Raw genomic sequence first — 17844 nt, forward strand, 5'->3', positions numbered from 1 at the left:
TGGCGGGGCTGGTCTTGAACTCCCTGCCTCAGGTAATCTGCCCACCTTGGCCTCCTAAAGTGCTGGAATTACACACAAGAACCACCGCACCCAATTTCTCGTTACCTTTCAATAATGGAAGAAACTCTGCTAAAATATATTGCCTTTTTTCAGTGAATTAAAATTAATTCAAATAGTACTTAGAAGAAGTATTCAAGAGGAAAATAAGATTCCAAGTTTATTTCTCTAATTTCTGGGGCTGTGGCCAGCTCCTAGTTGTTCAGTAATCTCAGAATACACACACACACACACACACACACACACACACACACACACACACACAGGTTTTTATTAGTTTTGTCAAAGTTAATTATATTTCAGATTTGAATATTTAAATAATAGGATTCCTAGATACTCTAGGATCTTTGTATATGGAGAATTATTTATAAGTAGATCCCTAATAAAATCTTTTTCTGGATTTCTACTGAAGGTGTAGATAGAAATCCACCATCTAAGTATTTGTTAAGCATTTATGTATTACAAAGGAATATTCTAAATTCTAAGGGGTAAGAAAGAGTAATGAGACATGACCTCTCTTCTGAAAGAGCTTGTAATACAATTAGAAAGCCAACAAAGCAAATAAAATGATAACTGACAAGAATTCTTGGAAGATAACTCAATAGACATTTACTATGCTTCATCACTTTGCTTCCCAATCCCCTTTTTTCATATATCCAATTCCAAAAATGGATAACTTACTGTAATCTTTATGATTTTATAATTTATAGACTAAATACAAACTCCAGTGGATATGTTGGACTTAATTAAAATTAAAAACTTCCGCACTGTGAAGTACAATATCAAGTGAATGAGGGGACAAGTCACAGAATGAGAGAAAATATTTGCCAAAGACACACCTGATAAAAGACTATTATCCAAAATATACAAAGAACTCTTAAAATTCAATTAAAAGAAAACGAAACCATCCAATTTAAAAAATGGACCAAGTTCTTAACAGACATCTCATCAAAGAAGATATACAAATGGAAAATAAGCATCTGAAAAGATGTTCCAAATTTTATGTCATCAGGGAAATACAAATTAAAACAACAATGAGGCACCACTATACACCTATTAGAAAGGCCATAATCCTTAACACTGGCAACACCAAATGCTAGCAAGAAGGTGGAGCAATAGAAAAGCAATTCCCATTTCTTGCTGATGGGAATGCAAACTGGTACAGCCAACTTGGAAGACAATTTGGCAGTTTCTTGCAAAACTAAACATATTCTTACCTAAGACTGAGTAACTGCACTTCTTGGTATTTACCCAAAGCTGTCACAAGTTTATGTTCACAAAAAACCCAGCACATACATGTTTACAGAGGCTTCACTTATAATTGCCCAAACTCGGAAGCAATCAAGGTGTCCTTTAGTAAGTGAATGGTTAAATATATTGTGGTTCATCTAAACAGTGGAATACTATTCAGCACTAAAAGAAATGAACTTATCCAGCCACAAAATGACATGAAGGAACCTCAAATGCATAGACTAGGTAAAAGAAGCCGAACTGAGAAGGCTACATACTGTATGATTTCAACTAAATGACATTCTTGAAAAGACAAAACTATGGAGACAATGAAAAGATCATTGCTTGCCAGGCGATGTGGAAGGAATGAAGAGCAAAACACACAGGATTCTCAGGGCAGTGAAAATACTCTGCAAAATACTGTAATGGTGGATACATCTCATTATACATTTTCCCAAACCCACGGCATCTACAAAACCAAGAGTGAACCCTAATGTCAAATGGATTTGGAGTGATTATGATGCATGTGTAAATGTAGGCTCATCAATTATAATACATGTACCACTCTGGGGATAATGGTGATAGTGGGGGAGGCTATGCATGTTTAGAAGCAGGGAACATATGGGAAATCTCCATACCTTCCTCCAAGACTGCTCTAAAAAAAGAAAGTCTTAAAAAAGAACAACAACCGTAGAGGAGTTAAAAGGATGATTAGCAAATTGGAAAAATGTAGTTGTATATGTAAAGTGGGGATAAAGTACTGAAGTATTAAAACAGAGATGGCAGTCATGTTAAAAAATATTATATACATGGGGAAAATTTGGCAATAAACACAACACATGTGCATGCACACACACACACACACACACACACCCCACACCCAAATATACCCCAGCCAATATTCAATAGCAGTTGAAAAACAAAACAATTAAAACAAAAATCTCATTTACCAAAGGGAGGGAGAAAAGGTAAGGAAACTTCAGGTAAACACCATATACTGGTCATCTTCTGCATCCTCTGCATAGGATAATAAAGTATATTATGGGAAAAGAGACATCCATGGGAAATCGTTTATCAGATTGCTTTTTTGGCATTAGAATACATTCCTTGGCAGGAATCTTGACTCCCTGCTCCAAGCTGGCTAGGTAGTTTTCTCTAGCATAGTGTTTTCTCTAGGTCCCATTTTAATAGGGCACTAGGAATAATTTTAAATATGTATGTATGTGTCTGAATTGCCATAGTAGTTAGTTGTTATTGGTGGCCATATCCATTGTACTTTGTCTTAGTTTTAGCCTTGGTGACACTTCCAGTCAAATGAATCAATCATAAGCCACTACTCTCTGAGCTTGGAGTTTTTATTGATGTTTCTACCCTCTTGAAACCTCCCCATTCACTTTAGAAACTCCATTTAATTTGTTAAAAGCCACTTCTAGGGATCTCTGCCTCTCAAGCCATCCTTCCCAAATTCTGTTTACTAAGCTAATTCGTTTGCTTATTTTGAGAATCAAACCCACTTTCATGGGATTAAACTCTGCTATGTGGGACCTGTTCATCCACATCACATGTTATTCTGTGCTTAATGGCCCTTGTCTCAGGGCAGGGATGAAGGAAAACGGATTGGGAAGAAGCAGATGGAGCTTTTTCTTGCCTAATTTGGCTTTATCATATCACCAGTCACTGTACTGAAAATTCCAAATCTAGAAGCAGAATGAGCTGGTAGATTATTGCATATCCACCATTTTCTCTTTCCTACAGGAAGGACAAATTGGGTATAGGGGAACATAAGTTTAATTTTGTGGGTTTGAATTTGAGCCTATCAGCAAATTTCCAAGAGAAAATGTTTTGAAGATAGTTTGAAATTTGAAATAAGAAAGCATAGTAGAGCTAGGAGGTTGAGATTGGAGAAGTAGTTTTGGAATCTACTTTGAGCAAATTTTACAGTTGAAATCCTGAGTACATTTAACCTCAGCAAGGAAGTGAATCAATGGTGAGAAAGAATTTTGGAGAATCAAATAGGGTCAGCTAGCATGTATCATATTTACTAAAATGCAATGAAATATTGATTTTGATTTTTAATTTATGATAACTATGATAATAGCTATCCTTATTAAAAGGAGGAAGAGGAATCAGAAATGGATTACTTATAGGGAAGGAAGAGAATAATGAAAGTTAAAAAGCCAAGGGAGAACACTAGAAACTTCCAATAATGTCTCTAGTATCGAATGTGCCAGAAAGGTCAGTGTCATTGACTGACAGAAATTCATGATATTTGGTTAAGGAGAGGATCATCAGTGATGATGTCAGGGGTAAGAGTAAGAGTACATGAAATTACAATGAGAATTAAGGTCAGGAATGGGGCATTTGTTTATATTGTTGACATAAAAATGGAGGGTGCTATGGACTGGTAAGTAGAAAGGACATTAAAATGAAGTGGAAAAGTATTATCAACCAGGAGACATGAATATATTTCAGAATGTAAAGGTAAGGGAGAGAAGGGGGGATACAGCTCATAGTGAGGAAAATATTAAACTATTCTAGGGTGGTGATAGTGGGTGGTGATTTTACAAAGAAAATAGGAAGGAGGGTGGGGGTTCTCTCAAGAATTGCTCTTCATCTCTGAACTCAGCCAGAGATGGTGTGGAGCCTACCATACCACACAAGAACTTGTTCTCTTTCCATTCTTACTAGGTGATATATATTCTCTATCTATTTCATAGATTTTATTTCCTTTCAACATCAATTGAAACTTTCCACCTTGCTTTGGCATCATATTTATATTCTTCTTTTTTTTTTTGAAGCGGAGTTTCGCTCTTGTTGCTCAGGCTGAAGTGCAATGGCCGCCATATTCATGGACCCCATAAAGAATCCTGAAGATGAGTGTGTCTAGGGTAACTTTAAAAATATCTAGGTAAAAGCTATAAATGTGAATTTAAAAAATTATCTATTTTATTTTTACTTAACACATAATAGTACATATTTGTACATAATTGCACATATGTATGATATTTATATACATGTATATGCTGTACAAAAATAAAAGATATTTAGCACATCCACACCTCATACATTTATCCTTTCTTTGTGCTGAGAACATTCAAACTCTCTTTTCTATTTTGAACTATGCAATACAACATTGTTAACTATGTTCATCATACTGTGCAATAGAACACCAGAACTTATTCCTCCTACCTAACTGTAACCTTTGTATCTGTTGACCAATTTTTCCCTATCCTCTTTTCCTTCTTCTCTCCCAGCCTCTGTTAACTGCGATTCTACTCTCTACTTCAATGAGATCAATTTCTTTAGATTTCACATTTTCATGAAACTGTGCCATATTTTTCTTTCTGTGCTTGACATATTTCATTTAAAGAAACCAAATAATACAAATGCTAGTGTGGATATGAAGAAAGGGGAACTCATATACTTTTGTTGGGAATGTAAATTACTATAGCCATGATGGAAAATAATATGGAGATTCCTCAAAAAAGTTAAAACTAGATCTATCTTGTGATCCAATAATCTCATTACAAGGTATATAAAAGAAGGAAATGAAATTAGTATTTGAAGAAATAGCTGCACTCCCATGCTTACTGCACTGCTATTCACAATAACCAAGATATAGGACCAACCTAAGTGTCCATCAACAGATGAATGGACAAAAAAACATAATGTAATTCTACAATGTAATATTATAATGTGACATATAAACATAATGTAATACTACTCAGCCATAAAAAAGTAAGAAACCTGTCATTTGTGGCAATATGAATGAACCTTCTATTGGAATGAGGTGATGTCTTATTGAGGTTTTGATTTGCATTTTCCTGATGATTAATGATGCTGAGGATTTTTACAATATACCTGTTGATCATCTAATCAACAGATATGTCTTCTTTGGGAAAATATATGTTCGGGTTTTTGCTTATGTTAAAATTGGATAATTTGGTGTTTTTGTTGTTGAGATGTTAGAGTTTCTTATATATTGTGGATATTAACCCCTTGTCGGGTTCATAGTTTACAAATATTTTCTTCCATGCTGTATGCTGTCTTTTCATTCTTTATTCACTTTGCTGTGCATAAGATTTTTAGTCAGATGCAATCACATTTTTCTAAGTTCTCTTCTATTGCTTGTACTTTTGGGTATCATACAAAACATTTTTGTCCAAACCAATGTTATGAAGCATTTCCCCTATGTTTTCTTGTAGTAGTTTTTTTTTATTGTTTTGGGTCTTACATTTAGGGCTTTTTGAGTTGATTTGTGTATTTGGTGAGAGATAAGGATCTAGTTTCATTCGTTTGCATGTGGATATCCAGTTTTCTCAGCACCAATTATTGAAGAGACTGTTTCTTTCTCCATTGTGTGTTCTTGGCAACTTTGTAAAAATCAATTGGCTGTAAATACATATACTTATTTCTGTGTTCTCTATTGTGTTCTATTTTTCTATGTGTCAATTTTTATGCTGTTATCATGCTGTTTTTTTACTATAACTTTGTAGCATATTTTGAAATCAGTGTCATGCTTTCATTTTTGTTCATTTTTCTCAAGATTGCTTTGACTTTTTGATGTCTTTTGTGGTTCCATACAGATTTTAGGATTTTTTTTTTTTTTGTATTTCTCTGAAGAATGTCATTGGTATTGTGATAAGAATTGCTTTGAATCTGCAGAGTGCTTTGGGTAGAAGGGTCATTTTAACCATATACTTCCAATCTATGAGCATGGAATATTTTTCCACTTATTTTGATCTTCTTGAGTTTATTTAATCAATGTTTTATAGTTTTCAGTGTAGAAATATTTCACTTCTTGGTTAAATTTATGCCTAAGTATTTTATTTTTTTGTAGCTATTGTAAATGGGATTATTTTCTTAATTTATTTTTCAAATAGTTCACCATTAGTGTATGGAAACACTACCAATTTTTGTATATTGACTTTATTTTCTGCAACATTTTGAATGTATTAGTTCTAACAGGTTTTAGTGGAGTCTCTAGTGTTTCTATACATAAGATCATGTCATTTGCAAACAATGACAATTTAACTACTTTCTCTCCAAGTTGGGTGTCATTTATTTCTTGATTTTGCCTAATTGCTCTAAGTAGGACTTTCAGTACTATTCTGAATAGAAGTGGTGAAAGTGGACATCCTTCTCTTATTCCCAGTTTAATAATGAGGAGGCTAATAGAGGTTTCAGCATTTCTCCATTCAATATGATACTAGCTTTGGGTTTGTCATGGATGGTCTTTATTGTGTTGAGGCACATTTTTTCTGTCTCTAATTTATTGATGATTTTTATCATAAAGTCATGTTGAATTTTATCAAATACTTCTTGTGCACTATTGAAATGATTATGTGGTTTTTGTTTTTGGTTCTGTTAATGTGATGTATCATGTTTATTGATTTGCATATGTTGAACCATTCTTGCATCTCTGGGATAAATCCCACTTGATCCTGGTGAATGACCTTTTTAATGTGTTGTTGAATTTGGTTTGCTTATATTTTCTTGAGGATGTTTGCATCTATGTTCAGCGGGGATGTTGGCTTGCAGTTTTCTTTTGTTGTTGGGTCCTTGTCTGAATTTGGTATATCAGGGTAATGCTAGCCTTGTTGAATAAATTTGGAAATTTTTCCTTCTCTTTAATTTTCTGGAATAGTTTGAGTAGAACTGATATTGGGTCAGTGCAAAAGTAATTGCTGTTTTTGCCATTAAAAGTAATGTGAAAAGCCACAATTACTTTTGTACTAACTTAATAGTCTTTCTTCTCTTAATGTTTTGTAGAATTCAACAGTGAAGCCATCAGGTCCTGGGCTTTTCTTTGATGGGAAACTTTTTATTACTGATTCCATCCTGTTGCTTGTTATCAGTCTGTTCAGACTTTCTCTTTTTTTTGTGACTGAAATTTTGTAGGTTGTATGAGCTCATGAATTCACTCATTTCTTCTAGGTTAACTAATTTGTTGGCATATAATTCTCTCTTATGATACTTTGTATTTCTGTGTTATCAGTGTAATGTCTACTTTTTCATCTCTGATTTTACTTACTTGAGTCTGTTTTATCTTCGTCTATTTAAAGGTTTGTCAATTTTGCTTATCTTTGCAAGAAAATCTCTGTTTTACTGTACTTCACATTATTATATAAGACGTTTCCCCCAGTTCTTATAATTATACTCTAAAAACATGATTTTAATGATTATATGTTGTTAGATATTTCATTATTTTATTATTTTTAGGTTTTTTCCCTAATTTTTCTACATTATTTAAATTTTAATATTAAGCATCCTTAAATTATAAAAGCCACTTAGTATGTTAATTGTTGGGTCAAAGATAGAAAACATTTTGAAGCTGTATATGGATATATTTATAAAATACTGTATATACATAAATGTTGCCAAATCTTTCAGAAACTTTGTGCCAGTGTATTTTTTGCTTGTAATGCAAGTACTTCTCTTTTTGTACTTTTACACCCAAATGTATCAATTTTAAATCTTGCTAAATTTGGTGTCATTATTTTTCAAATAATAAGTTCTGTTTGTTACCATTGAGAAGAAGTTTTTTTAAAAAAAAAAATTTGGTTATTGTGTGAGGTTTAAATGACAACACATCTAAATTGGGACACTTTTTTGAGAGTCAACGATAATTAACTACTGTGTTGCTTTGAAAATTGCTTGACCCATAGAATGAGTTCATTTAATTATTACTCACCCACATGCACAGAGCCACATCACCACCACTCCCTGAAACACACGCACACAGAATACTCTTTGGATTGAAATCTAATATTTTTCACATTTAATTTTGTAATGGCTAAATGATATTCTCTTACCTGCTTGTTTTAATGAATATCCTTTGTAATACATTTAGGTTGTTTCAAGATTTTCAAATTTGATATGTTGCATATACTACAGCAATAAAGATTCTTGTAGTTACAGCTTTGACAGATTTTGTTATTTTCTTATGGTAAATTCATAGAATTGCTGAAATCACTTATTTTTAAAATATGGAAAATTTAATCCTTTTATATGTACTCCGAGTTGTAGTACTACAATGATTTCTTTATAATGTTAGTCACATATTTTTCCAGGAAATTATTTATTACATTGAGATTTTCCAATGTATACACATTCTTCTATGGTAATAATTATAATAAACACTCTATGTTTGTTTCAGTAGCCTCTTTCTCATTTGTCATTCTTATTGCTTTCCTTCTGTTGCTCTACATTGACTTTTTAATAGATTGACCTGGTTTATTCATTTACTATACAGCAGAAAACCTTTTAAGGTTTATTAATTCATTTTTTCTGTTTTTAAAGTAATTCATTTATACTATTATTTGTGTTTATCTATATTTTTACTTTCCATGATGTTAACTTCTTGGTTTTTTTTTTTTTAACTTTCTGAGTAAAGCTTGAGTTTTAGATTTACATATTAATTCTATTTTTCTGTTTTAAAAATCATTCATTTATGGTATTATGCTATTTTCTTTTACATTATATTTTTTATTTCCTTGGGGCTTATTTGGTGTTGGTAGTAATGTTTATTCTTACTCCTTGAGTTGAAAACCAATAAATCAGGATTTAATGACCATTAAATATATGAAATTAATTAGAAATTAGTAGAGATTCAGTTGCCTCTCATACTTTTTGTATTTATGTATAAGGTTTTTATTTTTATTTAAAAATATTTAATTCTGTAACTTTATTTTCTGTTTGTTCCATACACTGTTTATGGACTATGTTTCAAATTTAGTTGTTTGGGATTTATGTTAAAACTTTGATATTAATTATTTAACTTCACTGTAATTGGAGAAAATAGTCATTAGGGTTTCTATATTGGGAGGTGAAAACAGCAAGATGGTAGACTAGGAACTCTCAGGACCTGCTTACCCCATGGATACACTGATTCAACAACAAATGGGTCTTTCCCCTTTGTCAGAAATCCACACACCAGCTAAGAGGCTCTTATGTACCCAGGGGAGCACCAAAACAGTTGCATCCAAGTTTGTAGAAAAATTCATAGCACTCATTCTTCAGAGCCCCTGTCTGTAGTATAATGTGGTGAATGGGGGGAAACTTCCATCTCTCAGCTTCCCCTGGGGATGGAAAGAAAAGACTGGCAGGTACATCTAATGTGATAAATTTTGGAAGTCTGACTAAATAACTGGTTTCCATTTTACCTGAATCTAAGTGGTGACAGAAATGAATGCCAGGTTAGGGGCCACAAAGAACAAAGGTAATGCTTTGACCTAGCACATATTCATTCACCATTGCCATTTGTCCTTGCTCAGTGCAAAGTCAGCAGCAGAAAACCCCCTACTTGTGGCTTCTTCCTGGTGAGAGAAAGAATTGGAGCATGTGTCCAACATTCCAGCTTCTTGTTGGGGTAGGGGAGTGGCTGCCTAAGGGGTGGTTAGTATCTTGCCCAACTTGGAGAGCTAATAGAACTTTAAATGGCTGGGGTCCACTAAGAACAGAAAAAGCTGGAAAACTCGCTGCTGCTTCATAGGACTCATCATATAATATGTGGGTTGATACAGCTTGGTAGCTTTTCCCTTACTTTCTAGCTTCCAAAGGGCATTGCCTGAGGGACTGGTTTGTATCTTACCTGACTGGTGGCATAACGAAATCAGCATACTTTAGATGCCAAGTGGCCAGTGATAGAGAGAAAAATCTCTTACAGTAGCCCCAGGGAATCCAAGAGAGGTACCAGGGGGTGCAAGAGATTTCAAGCTGCTGAAAAAGGAACTGAGCAAACCCACTCTAATTTGGAATTACTCATGTAAGTCAGAGAAGAATCATCCACAGAAAAGATTTGAGAGGCTGTCAGAATCTCTAATGAGGCTATTGATGAAAGTCTTTGCTTGCATAAAGCCAGTTTGTAAACATTGGGAGAGGTGGCTGTTTTTTCAAATGTCTACATCCCAACACAAAATAATAAGGAAGAAACAGGGAAACATGGCCCAAACAAAGGAACAAAACAAATCTCCAGAAACCAACCCTAACAAAACAGAAGTATACAAATTACCTGACAAATAATTGAAAATAATTGTCTTAAAGATAGTCAACAAGCTTAGGAAAATGATGCATGAACGAAATGAAAATATTAACAGAGAAATGGAAAATATCTAAAATAACCCAACAAATTTTGGAGCTGAAAAATATATAACAGAATACCATATATTGAATAAGAAGTTAATAACCAAAATATATCAGAATCTCCTACAACTCAATAACAAAAATGCATGAATAACCCAATTAAAAACTGGACAAAGGACTTTAACAGACATTTCTCCAAAAGAGACATATAAATGACCAACAGGTATATTTTTTAAATGTTTGACATACTAATTATCACAGAAATGCAAATAAAAATCACAATAAGATCTCACTTCATACTTGGTAGAATGGCCATCATTAAAAAATTATTAAATAACAAATTTTGCCAAGGATGTAGAGAAACTGGAATGCCCGTGCACTGTTGATGTAAATGTAAAGTGGTGTAGCTGCCATGGAAAATAGTATGATTCCTCAAAAAATTAAGAATAGAACTACCATATGATCCAACAATCCTACTTCTGGGTATTTACCAAAAAGAACTGAAAAGAGGATCTTGAAGAGCTATTTGCACACTCATGTTTATTACATCATTATTCACAATAGCCAAGAGGTGGAAATAACCTATGTCCATTGTTAGATGAATGACTAACAGAAATTTGATACAAACATACAATGGGATATTATTCTGACTTTAAAAAGAAGGAAATCCTGTCATTTGTAACAACATGGATGAAATTTGAGCGCATTAATAAGCCAGGAACAGAAGGACAAATACTGCATGATTTCACTTATGTGAGGTATCTAAAGTAGTCAAATTCATAGAAGCAGAAGATAGAATGTTGATTTTCAAGGATGGTGGGGAGGGGGAAATGTAAGTTGCCATGCAGTGGATATAAAGTTTCAGTTATGCAAGAAAAAAAAGTGCTGTTAGGCTGGTGCAAAAATAATTGCAGTTTTTTTGTCCTTAAAAGCAATGGCAAAAGTGGCAATTACTTTTTCATCAACCTAATATATAACAAAGTATACCCTCTGCTATATGACAAAGTGCATATAGTTAATACTGTACTGTACACTTAAAAATATAATAGTATAGATTTCATGTTATGTGTTCTTTACCTCCCCCAAAAAAGTTTTCTACATTTGAATCTTGATGAGTTAAAAAAAATACTTTAGTACATATTTAATGATTTCAAATGTCTTTTGGATATTTTAAAAATTACATATATATTTAAAATCATCAGTAAACCTAATAACTAAATAAGGCCTATGAAATCTTATTTGAACCATGCATATCATAATTTTGGAAACTGAGTTTTTTACAGATGGACAGTAGCTCATGAAAGTCTTCTACACAGTTCATTTCTCCTGAAAATTTTAAACAACTTTCCCTTATAATTTTATTTATCTGCCCCATATAATGCTTTGTTCTGGCATTGCTTTCTCTTTTATGTTTTTGGCATTTGCTCAATATATATTTAATCATTTTTATTTCTTTTTAGTTTTATCTATGCTGTTTAAACAGCATATAATATATTTTTATTTATTGTCATGTTTTGTTTTTTGAGACAAGGTCTCACCCTGACACCGAGGCTGGAGTCTGCTGCCAGTAGCATGATCTCAACTCACTGCAACCTCCACCTCCTGGGTTCAAGTTATCCTTCTGCCTCAGCCTCACAAATAGCTAGGATTATAGGCACATGCTGCCACACCTGGCTAATTTTTGTATTTTTGGTAAAGGTGAGGTTTTGCCATGTTGCTCAGGCTGGTCTCAAACTTCTGGGTTCAAGTGATTTGCAGGCCTTGGCCTCCCAAAGTGTATTGTCAATTTTAATGTCTTACTTTTTCAGCATGTTTTGTGCTTTCTAGTTTCTTTTTTACCTTTTATGAGAATATTTACTTTATTTTTACTTTCTTTAATGTTGCAGCCAGGATATATTCTATTCTAAATTCTACCTTTGATTGTTTTTAACTTATCAAATAAATGCATAATTCTAATTTCTCCATTTATTAAAATCAAGAACGAAGCAGAAATGACACTGCCTTTATGTACTAAGGAATGTATGCCATTCTACTTCTTTCTAGTGCTATTTCTGAAGGGTGAATATAATTATTAAGGATGTTTTTGTGCATAATTTTTAATGTAATTATTGTAAATATATCTGCAGAAGTTATATTAGTTGGTTTTAATTTTGCAACTTTGTCATTTTTGAGTTTTTTAATTTTGATTATCTCTTAGTAACCAAGAAGATCTTTGAATAATTTTTTCTAGGGAGACGTGTAATTGGCATAATTTGGGAACATATTTTCATTTCATTGTCTTAGGTGTAAGTATTGCAAGAAAAATTAGAGGCTGACCTGATGTTTGTTCTAAGTAAGAAGCTTTGGTATTTGCAGAAATGTTATTGTATAATTAGTTTTAACAGTTGGGCTGTGGTAAGGTGTGTGCCTTTTTCATTAACCACGTCTGAGACATGGTGAGCTCTTTCAGTTTCACACCACAGGTTTGGATCTCAGGAAAAATTTCTCCGAACACATCTTTGATTATTGTGTTCAAGACAATGATAATGGTATTGGTAACAGTTACTCATAGAGTGCTCAAAATGCCTACGTAAAAAATTTTTATGCACTATCTAATATAATCATAAGAATAACTATTATTCTTTTTCTCTTAAAGGGCAGCACACAAAACTCAGGGATGTTAGTTAACTTTCCCAAGCCTCTAAGCTAGTAAATAGCAGAGTTTCAACCCCAAGTGCCTCACTCCAAATCCTAAGTACTAGGCCACTAGTTTATACTGTCTCCTCAAGGGTTCTAGGTTTCTGATGTTTTTCTTTAGGGCCTATATATGTTTGGATCTCAGCCCTTTATCCTATATCATATTATATTCATATTCATATCTATATCAAAATAATTCTTTTCAAATTCTAGTAGAGCATCTCAAGTTGAACCATTTCCTCAAAGATTTCATTTTACATACTATAACTTTGTTTTTTTTTGCCTATTATTAAAAAAAAATTTATATTTTAGGACTCATTAAAATCCTTTCTTACTTCATCAGCTTCATTTTTGCCTGTGCCTTGATCTAACAGCACTTTTCATCATGCCTCGGACCTGTTTCACAAAGGACTTGTTTTACATCTTTCAGAAAACACCAAATAGACACTGTTCTAAAATGGCCTTACGTTTTCCTGAGTTTTTGATACACTTTTCCTTTTTTCATGTGTTGCTTTTTGTTGTTTACTTCTCTTTGGTTGGGAGAAGTCTCTCTATGTCTCACATTTGTCGGTAGACATGACATGGAGAATGTGTTTTTAGCAACCTTCTTTGTCTACTGATTGTTGGGAAATTCCTCCTCTCAGGTTTAGGTCTTAGAGGCAGAGTAGTATCAATAGTCTCTACATTTAGTTTCTAGCACTAATTTTATTCAGGGTGGGACTACTGGGGTGAGGTGAGATATTTTTCTGTGGTTGGGTTCTCTACCTATGCTGGTGAGACAGCAATTCTTGCACAAATTTAGAATAGGGGACACTAATCCCTGCCAGTGTGTACTTGTACCTTTAATCTTCATGTCCCAGCATCTCACAGTACACATTTTTTTTTTTTTTTTGAGACGGAGTTTCATTCTTGTTGCCCAGGCTGGACCGCAATGGCCCAATCTCGGCTCACTGCAACCTCTGCCTCTCAGGTTTGAGTGATTTCCAGCCTCAGCCTCTGGAGTAGCTGAGATTATAGTTGTGCACCACCATGCCTCGCTAATTTTTGTATTTTTAGTAGAGACAGGGTTTCACCATGTCAGGCTGGTCTTGAACTCCTGACCTCTGGTGATCCACCCGCCTTGGCCTTCCAAAGTACTGGGATTACAGGCATGAGCCACTGCGCCCAGCCCGCAGTTCACATTTTTTTTCCAGGTGTCTGTGTGTCTCCAAAAACGCTGTACACCATTGAGTGTTCTCATCTTTTTCTGGTGACATGGTTTGCTGACTTTCATAGTCCCTGCATATGTAGAAAGTGGCAAGTATATGGAAGCAGGGAGAGAAGAGTTATTTTGGTCAGCTAGATTTTGTAAAGGTTACCATGTACACCATGGCTAAGGGCTAATATTGCAATTGATTCAAGTTTGTTCTTACGGTTTTCTAGTGTTTTCGACATTCGATATTATTCTTGGTCAGACCCCAGACTATATGTGATCTAAGAATATGTTTATGAATGCATAAACCTCAGTGACAGTTTTACTGAAAACCTCTCCCAAATTTAACGTATATGCTTTTGGGAATTTTGTTTTATACTTCTCTTGCCAGTTTTTAACTTTTTTTCTTTGATAGGACAATTTAATTGCAATATGCAAAGATGCTGTCTTCTACTAGGTTCCCTAAAATGTAGAGCCTGGGCCCTATACTTTATTTAGACTGTGCCTTCAGGTAGCAGTGTCCAAAGCAAAAAAGGAGCGAGAGCCATTACAAAGAGGGATTATGGAGCCGGTCTCAACTACCAATCTTGTTGGATATTTGAGAAACCAAATGAAATGTGTCTTAGCATCTAGTGTAAATTAGTTCCCATCTCTCATTAGTCAAAAGTTTAACCCAGGGGACATTAGCCCATTGATTGTACATGTGTGAACACTGATTAGGTTCCTGCAATGTCACAAGCCACAGTATGAACCCAGAAACCCCGGAGTAAGAAGACAGGGCACACAGCACAGGCCTGGGCTAGGTGCTATCAAAATCCTCTTCCCTGAAGCTGATCAGGGTCCATGTAGAACCACGCTCTGACCAGGGGCTTGAGAAAGATACCGCTGAGTCTCAGAGGATGTGGAGTAGTAAAGAGGGGTCTATTGGAGACAAAATAGGCTACCAGTAAAGGTTTGAAGAAGCATAAAATGTAATAATTGGGAATGGAGCATAGTATTTTTAATTAGATTTAACGTTACCTTGGATTCCAATAAAATTGAAATTGCTAACATTGTTCAGAAGTTTGCTGATGTTCTGCGATTTTTCATTTTCTGATACTGTATGAATTAAGGAATCAATACCACATCCACTAAACTCCTCTGGTGTGATCCTATATATCCTACAACATCTCCTACAACTCTGAGGAGAGGCCTTCATCTTACCTTTTATGTGAAACACATACTGTCTTCATGAAATCTGTTAATGGACAGAGGTGACACGGAGATCTTGTGCAAGGGAATTATAGCGTAATTCAAGCAGAAGGCTTGGGGGTAAGAACTGAGGATACTGGACTCTTGAGAAAGGAAGGCAGGAAGAGTGGAAATTCCTGGGGGCCCATTTCACATGTTTGCATCACCCTATTCCCTGACTTTCCTCAATCATAAATTACTCCTGAAGATAAGAGAGGTGTTTTAACTGTGGATGGAGTTCAGACCCATGCAAAGAGACAGATTAGCTAGTAACAATGAACTATTGAAATGCTTGTATGCCATATGCTGCTTAACCACAGACATTCAGCTATTTCTGACTTGCTGTGATGCCTGATAGTGTAATTGTACCCCACATACAATCTTATGGCTGTCACTACTGTGCTGAATAGACCAAAATATTGGTAAGATTTTAAACTGTTGTAAACCCACACTCATATATGTCTTATAGAGGTGATTTTTCAAACACTTTTTATTTTGAACTTATTTTAGATTTATAGAAAACTGGCAAAGATAGTACAGAGAGTAGCTATGTATGTCTTATCTCCCTTCCCCTAATGTTAACACCTTAAAAAACCATCATCGGATTGTCAAAACAAGGAAATTACTGATTGAATGCCCTTATCCAAACTTCATATCTTATTTTAACTTCACCTATTTTTCCAGTATTTGATTTTTTTTGTTTTTGTTTTTTCTGTTACTGGATCCTATCCAGGATCCCACATTGCATTTATTTGTTATGTCTTCTGTCTCTACAATCTGCAACAGTTCTTCAGTCTCTCTTGGCCTTTCATGATCTTTACACTTTTGAAGAGGAGAATACTGGTAAATTATTCTGTAGAATGTCCTTCCATTTGGGTTTGTCTACTATTTTCTCATTCTTGGAATACGCTTTTGTCTTTTTGGCAAGAATGTCAAAGAAATGATGTTGTATGTTTCTGAATACATAGAGCCGATTTTTAAAAAATCTTCTCTATGTCTAGATAAAACTTGTAAAGTTTTCAAAAGTGTCCAGTGACTAGTCAATGCTCAAGGATGTTGTCTGTAAGATTCTTGGCTTTAGATGTGAAATCAAAGTAGATAATTTCTAAGATCCTTTTCTGTTTATCATATTCTATGACTCTGCCTCATTCATTCAGCCAGTATATTTTTATTAAGAAATGAATATTTGCCAAGTAGTGGAACATAGACAAATATTTGTATTTTTAAAAATCCAATATTCCAGAAATACATACATATAAATACAGATACACACAGAGCAAAAACCTTATGTATATATAATGTTTAATATGTATATATGTATTTGTATTGTTATTATGCAGAACAAGAACTTTCAAGATCTACCATCGTCGACAATCTGTAGAAGTAGGAAAGCAGGCAGTAAAATTCAGTACTAACACGATGGCCCGAGAACCAGGAGCACTGATATCTGATGGCGGAAAAAGAGGAATGTCCTAGCTCAAACAGAGAGAGACCAAATGCATCCTTTCTTTACCTTTTTGTTCTATTGAGACCTTCAATGGATTGGATGATGCCCAACCTCATTGATGAGCTTAGATCTTCTTTACTCAGTCCACTGATTCAAATGCCAGACTCTTCCAGAAACACATTCACAGACATACCAGAAATAATGTCTCACGCTCCTCAGCCAGTCAAGTTGACATCAGAAATTACCATTACAGGAGCCTTTCCTCCCTTCCCTATTCTTCTAACCGAATTAACTCATTGCTGAGATTGGTAAGAACCTGACATACCCTGGGTCTCACTTTTCCACTTGGCATTGATAAACTGTTTATGTATGATGCGGACACTTGATCTCTAGGACTGATTTCTTTGGAAGCCATATACCTTCCTTTTAATTTCCATGAGGTGAGACTCTCAGTAGCCCAAGCTCTGGGAAAGGGTGAAGGAGATGATCCTTCTATCTTTTTATCTATCCCTAGTGTGTATGCTTGAATGTGTCTGGGTAGCTGGTGGTTTATGAGGCTCTATTCAGTTCTCCAATCCAGCCTAACCATTAATAACTGAACACTTCAAACCCTGTTCTTACTCATTTGTCTAATATCTGATTTGAATCCAACAGGAAGAAAAAACGTAATTAGCATCCTTAAGCTCTAATACGTTGACTGTCAGAACAGGCTTTATAGAGGCAGAGATCTTTAGACTAGATTTTGAAGGTAAGACAGAGAATGGCAAGGGTGGAAGACAGGTAAATATTTCAGTCAAGAGTATTGGAGTATTTGGAAATGACCAATTATAGCATCATTCTTCTCTACCTAGGATTTGGAACAAATCATTAAAAAAGTCAATGGAGTAGCAGATAGAGAAAAAAAAAAAAATATATATATATATATAAC

The sequence above is a fragment of the Sapajus apella genome, unplaced genomic scaffold (assembly GCF_009761245.1).
Source record: "Sapajus apella isolate SASKATOON/1434 unplaced genomic scaffold, GSC_monkey_1.0 scaffold64, whole genome shotgun sequence".
Lineage (NCBI taxonomy): Eukaryota > Metazoa > Chordata > Mammalia > Primates > Cebidae > Sapajus > Sapajus apella.